At 38.9% G+C, this 10,143-nt stretch overlaps 2 protein-coding genes across 3 annotated transcripts in view; one reads left to right on the forward strand and one right to left on the reverse strand.

Annotated features, from left to right (window-relative positions):
• LOC145500995 (bifunctional polynucleotide phosphatase/kinase-like) overlaps positions 1-10,109 on the forward strand; it is a 116,493-nt gene extending 106,384 nt beyond the window's left edge. The window contains exon 19 of the mRNA XM_081480568.1: positions 9,957-10,109. The gene's annotated coding sequence lies outside the window, so the exon portion shown is untranslated. The remainder of the gene's footprint in view (positions 1-9,956) is intronic.
• LOC145500961 (uncharacterized) overlaps positions 1-10,143 on the reverse strand; it is a 159,830-nt gene that overhangs the window by 91,636 nt on the left and 58,051 nt on the right. The gene's annotated exons all lie outside the window — the stretch shown is intronic.

The following is a 10,143-nucleotide window of genomic DNA, read 5'->3' on the forward strand; positions in this document are numbered from 1 at the left end:
TCGCTTGACAAGCCACTTGCCAAATCGCTAACATTCTGCTTCTTTGAAGAAATGTGTTCTTCGTTTTGTCTTTGAAGCAGGTCCGCAACATTCGTATGTTGAAGAACACTCCGGCCAAATCGACAGCTGCCAAAACCAAATATATCAAATTCATGTTGAAACACAAATGATAAAAACGTCTCGTTATCGGTCCAACTTGCGTGCTAGCTTCAATAAGTCTGTTACGGACCAATTGTCCATGTTATATATAGGCGAATCTTTGCTGACGTCATTGTTTAAATTTTTCCTCATTAACATACGACTTTGCGCGTAAGAAGGCATCATGCTAGACACGATTTTACTACAAAAACTTAAAGAGCTTGTGAAACTTAGTAAGTGGTGAAATTTTTGGCTCTTTGGGTGTAACATTCGAGGAGAAATTGGCTTTCAAAAACATCAAAATTTCTGTGTGGCAAAAGCGCTAATGAGCTCATACATTCTTTGTAAAATTTTGAGCTTTTAACCTGCGTCGCACAAAAGTATTCAATACATCGCGCTCGAATTCCTTGGGACAGTTAATCGTGTTGTGCCCTTTCAATAGTCAGTATTAATCTCTTTGTGGCTCCATCAGAAACTGTATCGCTTATGGTAATGAGGCAAATATTGTACACAAAGATTCAGTCTTTCTATGGGTTTACTGGCGCAATAAACCACGCGAGATGTTGGGAAAACACGAGAAAAGCTTGTAAATCACTCGCCTAACGGCTCGTGATTTACAAGCTTTTCGAGTGTTCTCCCAACATCCCAAGTGGTTTATCCCGTCGGTAAACCCATAGAAAGAGTGGTCTATCGCTTTTATGAAATAACTGTGGAAAAAGTCTGTCAATGAGAGGAAAACTTATTGTACTTTCGTGATCAAGTTGCTTATTCTCATCAAATTCATGAGATGACGCGACAAACCAATCACAGCGACTGAAAGAATGAAAGCACAGACTCCGCGCCGAACACGAAATCCGCAGAGCAAAGCGACGAAAACATTTCACGCTAAGAAAGTTTTAAGAAATGAAAGGTTAAGATTATATGTATCGGCGAAAGGCAAAAAGTATATGTACTTATTGACTGAGTGGGAGGGCCGGACGGGAAAATATTTGGCTCGAGGTCCGTGCGTCCTGACCGAGAGACAAATATTTTCCCGTCCGGCCCGACCTTACTCAGTCAATAAGCATTTTATCATATGACCATTTAACGGTTGAACCTAAATAGGACGCGATTACATAACATCAGACGGCCGTGCGGAAAAACTACAGAAAAGATTCTACCATGAAAACTCATTGTCGTTTATTTCTTCGCGTGGAACAAGAAACTCACAATTCATCGAAAAACACGACTCATTTTCTCATATTTGTTTTGCAATGTAAGTCTACAATTACAATTCATGCCAAAAAACCAACAGAAAGTCGACATAAAGCTGTCAAAGATATGTCAAAACCATCAAAAACTTAACGAGTGACAAAAGTTCGCTTCACGCTTCAGTGAAATTGTTCACAAATCTTCTTCATCTGAAGACTTAAGAAAATGTCGGCGTCGTTTCAAGCTATTTGTCTACCTCTTGGATTCTCTTGAACAAGGAAGAACCAGCAACTGAATATTAATGACGCCGATGTTAGCTCCCGCAAACAGTACCTGGGTTTGCTGACTTTGCTGGCTTTGCTATGTAGTGGAAATTCAAGCGAGTTTTATTATCTGGATGAACTGTACGGTAATGAACTTGTGTTCGTACTCAGTTTTGTTTCTTCAAACAACACTGATGTAGAAACTGCAGAGCAATATATCCTACTGTGCACAAGGTATGTTTGTGATTTCTCTTCTCCCAACTCTGGAAACTCGAAGAAAAAATTTATATCATACTTTGTTTTCTTCGCGACTTGCCGGTTTTCTTGCTTTTGACCTACGATGAATTCTTTGATGCTTTCCACTGAAAGAAGTTTCGCCTCAAGACTGTTAGCTTATTCCAAAGGTTAATTATCGGACAATTCATTCGGAAAAGTTGTTTTCTTGACCGCCCGTTTGCTTGTTGTTGGCTTCTGAGAAAGCTGTGAACTTCTTCAGTTGTGAGGACTGTGGACTTTCTTTCTGTTCTTTCGGAGTGAGTTGGCGACTGAAGTAGTTCTGCATCGGACAGTTCGCCTGGATAGTAAACTTCGCTCTCAGAATGTTCACTTTCATCTCTCATTTTGAAAAGAACAAAATTTTGCAGTGACAAAATTGTTTTGTCATTAACTCGCATCGAGTTTCTAGTAGGGCCGTACGCATTTCTAGTAGGGCCGTACGTGTTTTTCCGGCCCTATCACTTCGACGCGTACGGCCCTCATACGGGACCTTTTTTCTTATGGTTTTCCAAGGAAATTGCGCGCGGGGCCGTACGGGTCATATGATAATATTAATTAACTCAAAAGTATTCTGAGGGGGAAATGCTGAGATTCGTAGGTGGATCGGTCATCACGAAAGTAAAAGGCTGTACGAAAAGTATACAAGTAGTCCAGACTTCATGTGCTTGGCGAAGTGATTAAACGCAGTGTTTAACGATAACTTTCCAAAGTTTGCGAATGAAAGAAAGGCTAGTTACAGAAACGCTGCTTCCGAAATTTATTCGGAATTTATTTACTTATGCTGAAGGCTATGAAGTCCGTGTTTCTCTGTATTTGCTAAATGAAAACTATTCCTTGAAAGCTAAGCTTATGGTAACCAAATTTATTTATCGTGTTATTTATCGTGTTATATACTCAAAATTTCTGATAGAAAGAAATCTTTCCCCTGCTTTTTTGACAACCCAAACTGATCAGTCAGGCCCAGGTGACAGGCCGTGGAAGGCAAAGAAAAAAGGATTTAAAACAAGTTGGCGTAAAACTTTTGCCGTGGGAAAAAAAGATAGAGCTTTATATGACGACCATCCTCTGGTCAGTTCAGTTTCCTTGCAAATTTCCATGTATAAGTTAAATAAAAAGATATTCGTGTTATTGATATCTCAGCAAGGCAAAACTGTTTATTACATTTGTATCGTTACAGTTCCGAGTTCTCTAGTTCCCGCGTAGAGCTGCCATAGATCGAGAACAGTGGTTTACCGGTACAACAGAACAAAGGTTTAGCAACTCTATTGACCAATCACAGCGTGCGTAGTATCTGCTGTTTTATTTAAGCAATAGAGCACTTTTTCCGTGTTTACATAGCCTCATCTCAACACGAGGAGGTTTGGGAAATTCGAGACAATTATGCAAACCCGAGACGTAGTCGACGATTTGCATAACTTTCGAGAATTCTCGCAACTGTCCGAGTGTTTAGATGAGGCAATGTAAACACGGAAAAACTCTCTATTGCTTGTATAAAATTATTCTCAAAAATACGCCCGAGTCTAAAACAACCGTGTTTACATACTCTCATCTAAACACACCTATCGACCAATGAGAGCGCGCGTAGTAGCTCAGTTATTTTATAAAACAGAGAATAAAACATAGAAAAAGCGTGTTTTATTGTTTTTCGCCACATTACCTCTATATCATAAAGAAAACGAAGAAGCCTAAGCCCTGCCTGTATTACACTGTGATAAAACATTCATTTGAGAACACTCCAGAAATGTAGATAACACTCGCCTGCGGTTCGTGTTTTCTACAATTCCCTCGTGTTCTCAAATGCCCGTCGTGCTTTATCACAGTGTAATACACGGCTTAGGCTTCTTTATGTATGTTTTCTCTCTTTGTATGTTTTTCCAGAAATTACAAAGCACGAACTGAAAAATGAAATTAATTTTTTATTGGTTGGATAGAGATATCTATCGAAAACTGGACAACATAGAATGTATCGCAAAATAGTTTTAATACGGGAGACTGGTTGCGATAAGTTTCAAAACTGTGACGTCACAGAATTTTGTTTATTCTCTACTTGCAAAAATCTCATAATACACCTTTTTTACCCCCCAAAATTTTTCATAGTCATTGTTTGCAATTTCTCCTGGGACATGAAGGTGTCCCAAGAGAAATCTAAAACAATGCCTATGCAAATTTTTGGGGGGTAAGAGGTGTATTATGGATTTGTGCAAGAAGAAAATAGTTCTTTGAACAAGTGTTTGCGTGCTTCATTATCGAACAGATACAACATGAACTTGACACATTCGGTTTTGGCAGCTGTTGATTTGGCCGAAGTGTTCTACAACATGCGAATGTTGCGGACCTGCTTCAAAGACAAAACGGAGAACACACTTCTTCAACTGAAAGAAGCAGAATGTTAGCGATTTGGCAAGTGGCCTGTCAAGCGACAATTCTTGTTATGGATACTGTAGAATCGTGCAATGTCTTCAGAGTATTAGTAGTAGTAATTAGGAGTAGTAACTGCGATTATGATAATCTATTTTGATCATTACATGGCATATCAAAACCAAGAACTGTCCTCGAAAGTTAAAATAACAGGCGCGGTTTCTATGGGAATCATTGGCTCCATAATGATATGGTGTACAGTTGTGGGTCTCAAGAGATTATCTCTCTGAAGGCCGTTAGACTGATGTGTGTTGTGCATGCAGCATTTGTGGTTTTCCTTCTTTCCGCGGCTTTGAGGAATAACACAGATGGCGTGTTAGAGGGCATCACTACAGAAGCTTCGACGAAAACAACTCCTTTGCTGTTGAGAGATTTTAAAGACGATAAGAAACTGATTTCTTTCATAGCTTTGTTGTTAATGGTTTTTGTACTGATTTTGAGCGACCTGCCTCATCTATCTCTCCATTTTAAAGAGGCTTGTTTTTTGCTTATTACGAGATTTGTTGTAGGTTTAGTTTCACCATTAATTAATTTTGTCTGTGATATGATTGATTCAAGCCACGCAGAGGAAAATGGAAGAAAGGTTGTGGCTATTTAGTGGTGAATATTCAAACGTTGTTCATAATAAACGCATTGCTCTGGAAATAGATGCCACTAATGCCAGATTCCATGCTGTTCACAGAGTGGGAAAGACCGCAATTGGTAAAGCGCAGTTAATTTTTGCAAGATATGTCCGTTGCGAGGACAGAGGTTTGGTCAGTGGTCAAGGAAAAAAGATCTAAAAAAATTCCACAACCTATTGAGATACCTATATCATGCAAGACAGGACAAAATGCAGGGCAACGCTAAAACCATTCAACAGGAACGTCGCTCTTTGATCAAAACAATAAAAAATGCCAGAGAACTCGGATTTGAATCCAAAGTTATTGATCGACTTCTTATCGTGGGTGAAGAAGAATTTTCCTGTGGGACCATTCCGGAACAAAACGTAAGTTTATTTCTGCTTCTTGGAACTATGCTTTAATCTTAAAGCTTCGTTTCTCGTTTTTCTCTATTAATTCTTAATCTATAGTCCACTTTATCAACAAAAAAGAGCAACCTAAGTAGAGCCGAATTTGCATACACCGGCTAACCACAACACTCACTTAGAAGCGTTCTTACACAATAGGTGTTATCGTGTTGTTATTTTTTTGTACAGGGTGTATGGGCTTTCCTTTTATGTAAGAGGTTTAAATAATTCTTTTAAATTTAGGAAAATCTTTAACTGGCTTCATAGGCAGACCGCTCACTGCTATTTTCTCCAGGAAACCTTTAGTACGGAACAATCTATAAACATTTTGCGGTCGGAATGTGGAGGAAATATCTTTTACAGCCATGGATCCAACCAAAGCAAAAAGTGTGATGATTCTTGTTAACACCAGATACTAGATTAGAGGTGATAAGAGGAGGGGGTGACTTCAATTGCGCTCCAACACCTAAAGACAAAAAACAGACTGAAACAAGGCTCAAACTAGTAGTAATCTAAGATTATGAGTGCGTTCAACGCCGTCACTTCGATGTATATACCTTAAATAAACGATTTCACTAGCTAACTATTGGTAAAATCACAATTTTTCATCAACAACCGAGGTCAGTAGAGACAGATATATCGCAGTGTCAAAGTCCATGCCAGTGAAGAGTTTTTATGAGAAAATTCGCCGTTGCACAGTAATTTTGGAAAATTATAGAAAAACCAGCAGTAGCCTGGGGTACTTACCATTTACGTGGGAAAACCGGAAATTCCAGTTGGAAAATCAAATGGTTCGCGCCATTCCGTTAGGGAAGCTTCAGAAAATATGGGCTGTGATTTGAGGTGATGCTATTTTTCTGCTTTTTTAAGTCTCTCTAACTGATGTGGATATACTTTATAGCGATTCCTTCTCCCACAACGTCGCATTTAATTGTTTAATGTTTATGCCAGAAATTTCCAACCGGATGGTTTTTGTAAATGGTAAGCACCCCTGTTTTCATTTGACGACCAGGAATTTAAGATGATTTCCGCTGAACATTCGAGCAATAATGCGAGACTTGAAAAATTTTATAGTTATTGAAAGCTTCCAACTCTGACAATCTAGTCTTCACTGGATCATAAGCGACGGAGTCGTAAACGGAATCGGGAGGAGTGGAAACGTTCTGATTCTTCCGACTCCAACCAGTTTTAAGAAGTCTACGACCCTGGAAAACATTCCTACAGCACTCCTACAACACACCAAGCGTTCAGTGCACCAAGGTGGGCACGTTTGGGCTCAAACTCTTATAACGCAACCAGTTCGTCCAAACCCCTCTGAATGAGAATGACAACATGATGACAAGTCCTTGACTCCAGAGTGGATGACACTGCCGTAGATGAAAGACACGTGCTATGAACTCATCTGCGGCATGTACAAGACTGCAAGCACAGGTTGTTGTAAATGTTAAAAGGCAAGTTTGACTTGCACAGGCTTGTGCAACTGTGGTGGTAACTGTAACTAAAGATGTTTTAAATACATGTACAATCATGGACAAAAGTTTTGGGACAAAATTACACTTTTAGCGCTTTTGCCCACATGCCAGACGCAAATACAACTTCACCTGCCTAACCTCGTCCCTCAACCCCCCTACAATGCTGAAAACTACTACCTGCAATTTCTTTTGATTTTCAACATTTTATTGGGGGGGGGGGGGGGGGGACAGTTACGCGTTTTTAAAACTTCAGTAGTAAAACACGGGTAATTCGTTAAATTACGTAAGTGTCCCAAGGACTTTTGTCCACGATTGTCTGATTTTCACGTCTCATGGAAAAATGCACAATTAAGATGTCTTTTAGCCTTGATAAGTGCATTTAGGACCCGAGAATGTAAACATCTGAGATTGGAAAGGCATTTCTAAAAGCTTTTACACGGCTTTTCCGTATTTTTCAATGGTTTTGGACCCACCGGGAAACGTGTTGATCTCAAACAACATAGAAACTTTTGTATGTGATGGCAGTGATAATGGCGTCGCTTGATTTGGATACGTAACGAATTGTTTACATTGTAATGTACAGTTGTGCAGATACTTCAAGTATTTAAATGGAAAATTTGGTATTTAAATCAATCTTAGTGATCACCTTAACAGTTATTACAGTGCGTATCAGTGTGTACGAAGATACTGAGGCGCTATACTCTTTGGGTAGAGACGTCAGCGTTTACTGGTCATCGCACGGTACTCAGCGGCGAAGAAAGACAGTGTAAATTCAATTTCCTCAAAGTATCAACTAAGAAAACCAGCGAAAACATTTTTCAACACGAAATTTATGGTGCTTTTTCGAAATTATTTCACAAAAGTCATATCACAGCACGCTGGCAATGAATACAACAGTTCTCACGTGATTCAGTGTGGAAGAGTTGACTTTAAAACAATTCTTAACAATGAAAAGTGAGTACCGTGTTTGCAGAGCTCAAAATTAAGTTTTTCCCAACAATAAAGGTGTAAAAAGATCGATTGCCAAGGTTTTAAAGTGAGTAGTGGTGAGTTATACAAATAAAAAGTGAGCAACTCATCGTGCATAAAATTACAAAATGTCACACAATATTATTTCGTAAACAAAGAAAGGGAAATGACATCCAGTGGCTGGAAACAACTTTCTAATATTTGGTTTGGTACCATCTGCAGATAACTTCGAGATCTGACATTTCCGCGTGATTTCCCGGAAAACCTTCTGTTTTCTTAAAAAACAAGACTTTTGCTCGTTCTTGTCGTATGCATCATGATTTATAATGCCCGTTGCTGTCCTCCGCGTTAACCATGTTTGTCCTTTCAAATACCACACGCGCGTGTCTGAGATATGACAGAACAAATTCCGTTTTACACCTCGTGTGGGAAAACATTGAAAAGGAAAAAAAAAGGGTTGATAAACCACAAAATAGCTCAAACATAGTCATTGTGTTACGATCTATTCCCAGAGTCGAGAAAAAACACATTTAGAACGTGAAAAACCACTGAAAAGTGACATTTTATTTCTCAACTGAAATTCAGACTGTGGGTGTCGCCTCTGAAAAACATTTATCTATTGGACTACCGCAAAATAGCATAAGATATTAAGCGAATGAACGGATTAGAGAAATATCAGACATGAGTAAATAGCGGAATCTCTGCAGCTTAAATATGACAAACGTACATGTTGCTCTACGCGAGAAACTGATTCAGAGAGTACTGGGATGCAACTAATTAATTTTGAAAGATGTTTGATTAAAGGGCATCAAAAATAAGAATTTGGCGTCTCTGTTTATGAATACGCGTTAATTTGTATCGCCTATGCTGAAATCCAATATTTATTACGATTTCGGGTTTGTCTTAAGACTTTATAAGAGTAATCTAAAAACGTCAAAATCTCACGAGCAATAATGGCCTGGTAAAATTATCTCCTTAAAATATCGTGTGTTGAAATACGTATATAAACTACACTGCAAAATTCGGTTATTTATCTTAGCCTCGTTTTCGGTCGTCGTCGTTGTCGGTCGTGCTTTGGAACAAACTCAGCACAAAGGTCCAGCAGCTAACCAAGGCTGGTCCCTAACCTTGAAATGTTTCTCTTGGTGAGCTAAGTAATGTGGCATTGTCATACTCCCCCCTCCCCCCCCCCCCCAAATTTATTCTTTAAGAGCTGGACCTTTCGCGAGTGACGTGACGGGTCACGAGATTAAGGTCACATGATTGAAAATAGTGCGCATGCCGACACAACCACGATTCAACGTCAAAAGAGTATTTATATATAGAACCTACACTCAAAATACGATTATTTATCTGAGCTTCGTTTTCATGAAGATGTGATTTTGGACATGCGCAGCACGAAGCTCCGGTAGCTAACTGAAAAATGTTCTTCACGTGGATGCAAGTAATCTTGCAAAGTTTCATGCTTTTATCAAAAACTGAACAATTTTTGTCGTTAGCAGCTGGGCCAATACACCATGTTATCAACTAGTTCTACTTTGCCATTTCTGTGGACACTGTGAGTTTTCTGTGACTGGAATTATATTTCACGCGACTCAAATACGACGTGAAAAGTAAGTCTCAGATGCTTAAAATAAAATTCATTTCAAAACATTTTTAGCCAGAAAGAAAAACGATATAGAAGCAAATAAGACTAAGACGAAGCTTGTTACTAAAAAACCAAGGCGTCCAAAAACGAGGCTAACCTATAACTAACTCAAAACTCATAAGGTTCTTCCTACTTACTACTCGCGATACATCAGTGCAACATACAACCCTATGGTAAAGATTTGATTAACGTGACAGTGAGCATTGCCACCACGGATCAAATAACACCTAACCTAAATACAACATTAAATATTGTCTTTAAGACGATTCTAAAATGACGCCAAAATACAATAAAACGCAGACAACTACAAAAAACAGTGAGACTAAATCTGAAGTCCGAATGAAATTGCTCCATGCAGCATTTCTAGCAGTCTTTGAAGTCAGAAAATACATTTTGCTGTTCGTCTCAACAAAAAGCTCTGATTTTAAACAATTATTGGATGAGGTTTTTGTGATATACAGAAGAATCAAAGTCGAGGAGGGGCTTATCACCCTTACCGAGACCTTGATTATTCTGGATATCACAAAAACCGAATCTAAGAAGTGTTTTATTATACATTGAACGAAAAAAAGAATGCAAGTCATGTTTTTGCTTCTTCACTGACGGCAAGCAACACAAAGCGCGCGAACTTGACATGATTACTCTTAGAAATCATGCACCGCGGTCATATATGACATGATTACCCGTGACCTTGAGTGTCCTTGACATGAATATTGTATAATCTGCAGCTAGATGACGTCACAGGCGCTGATTTCGAAA

Source organism: Orbicella franksi, chromosome 10 (genome assembly GCF_964199315.1).
Source record: "Orbicella franksi chromosome 10, jaOrbFran1.1, whole genome shotgun sequence".
NCBI classification, from domain to species: Eukaryota; Metazoa; Cnidaria; class Anthozoa; order Scleractinia; family Merulinidae; genus Orbicella; species Orbicella franksi.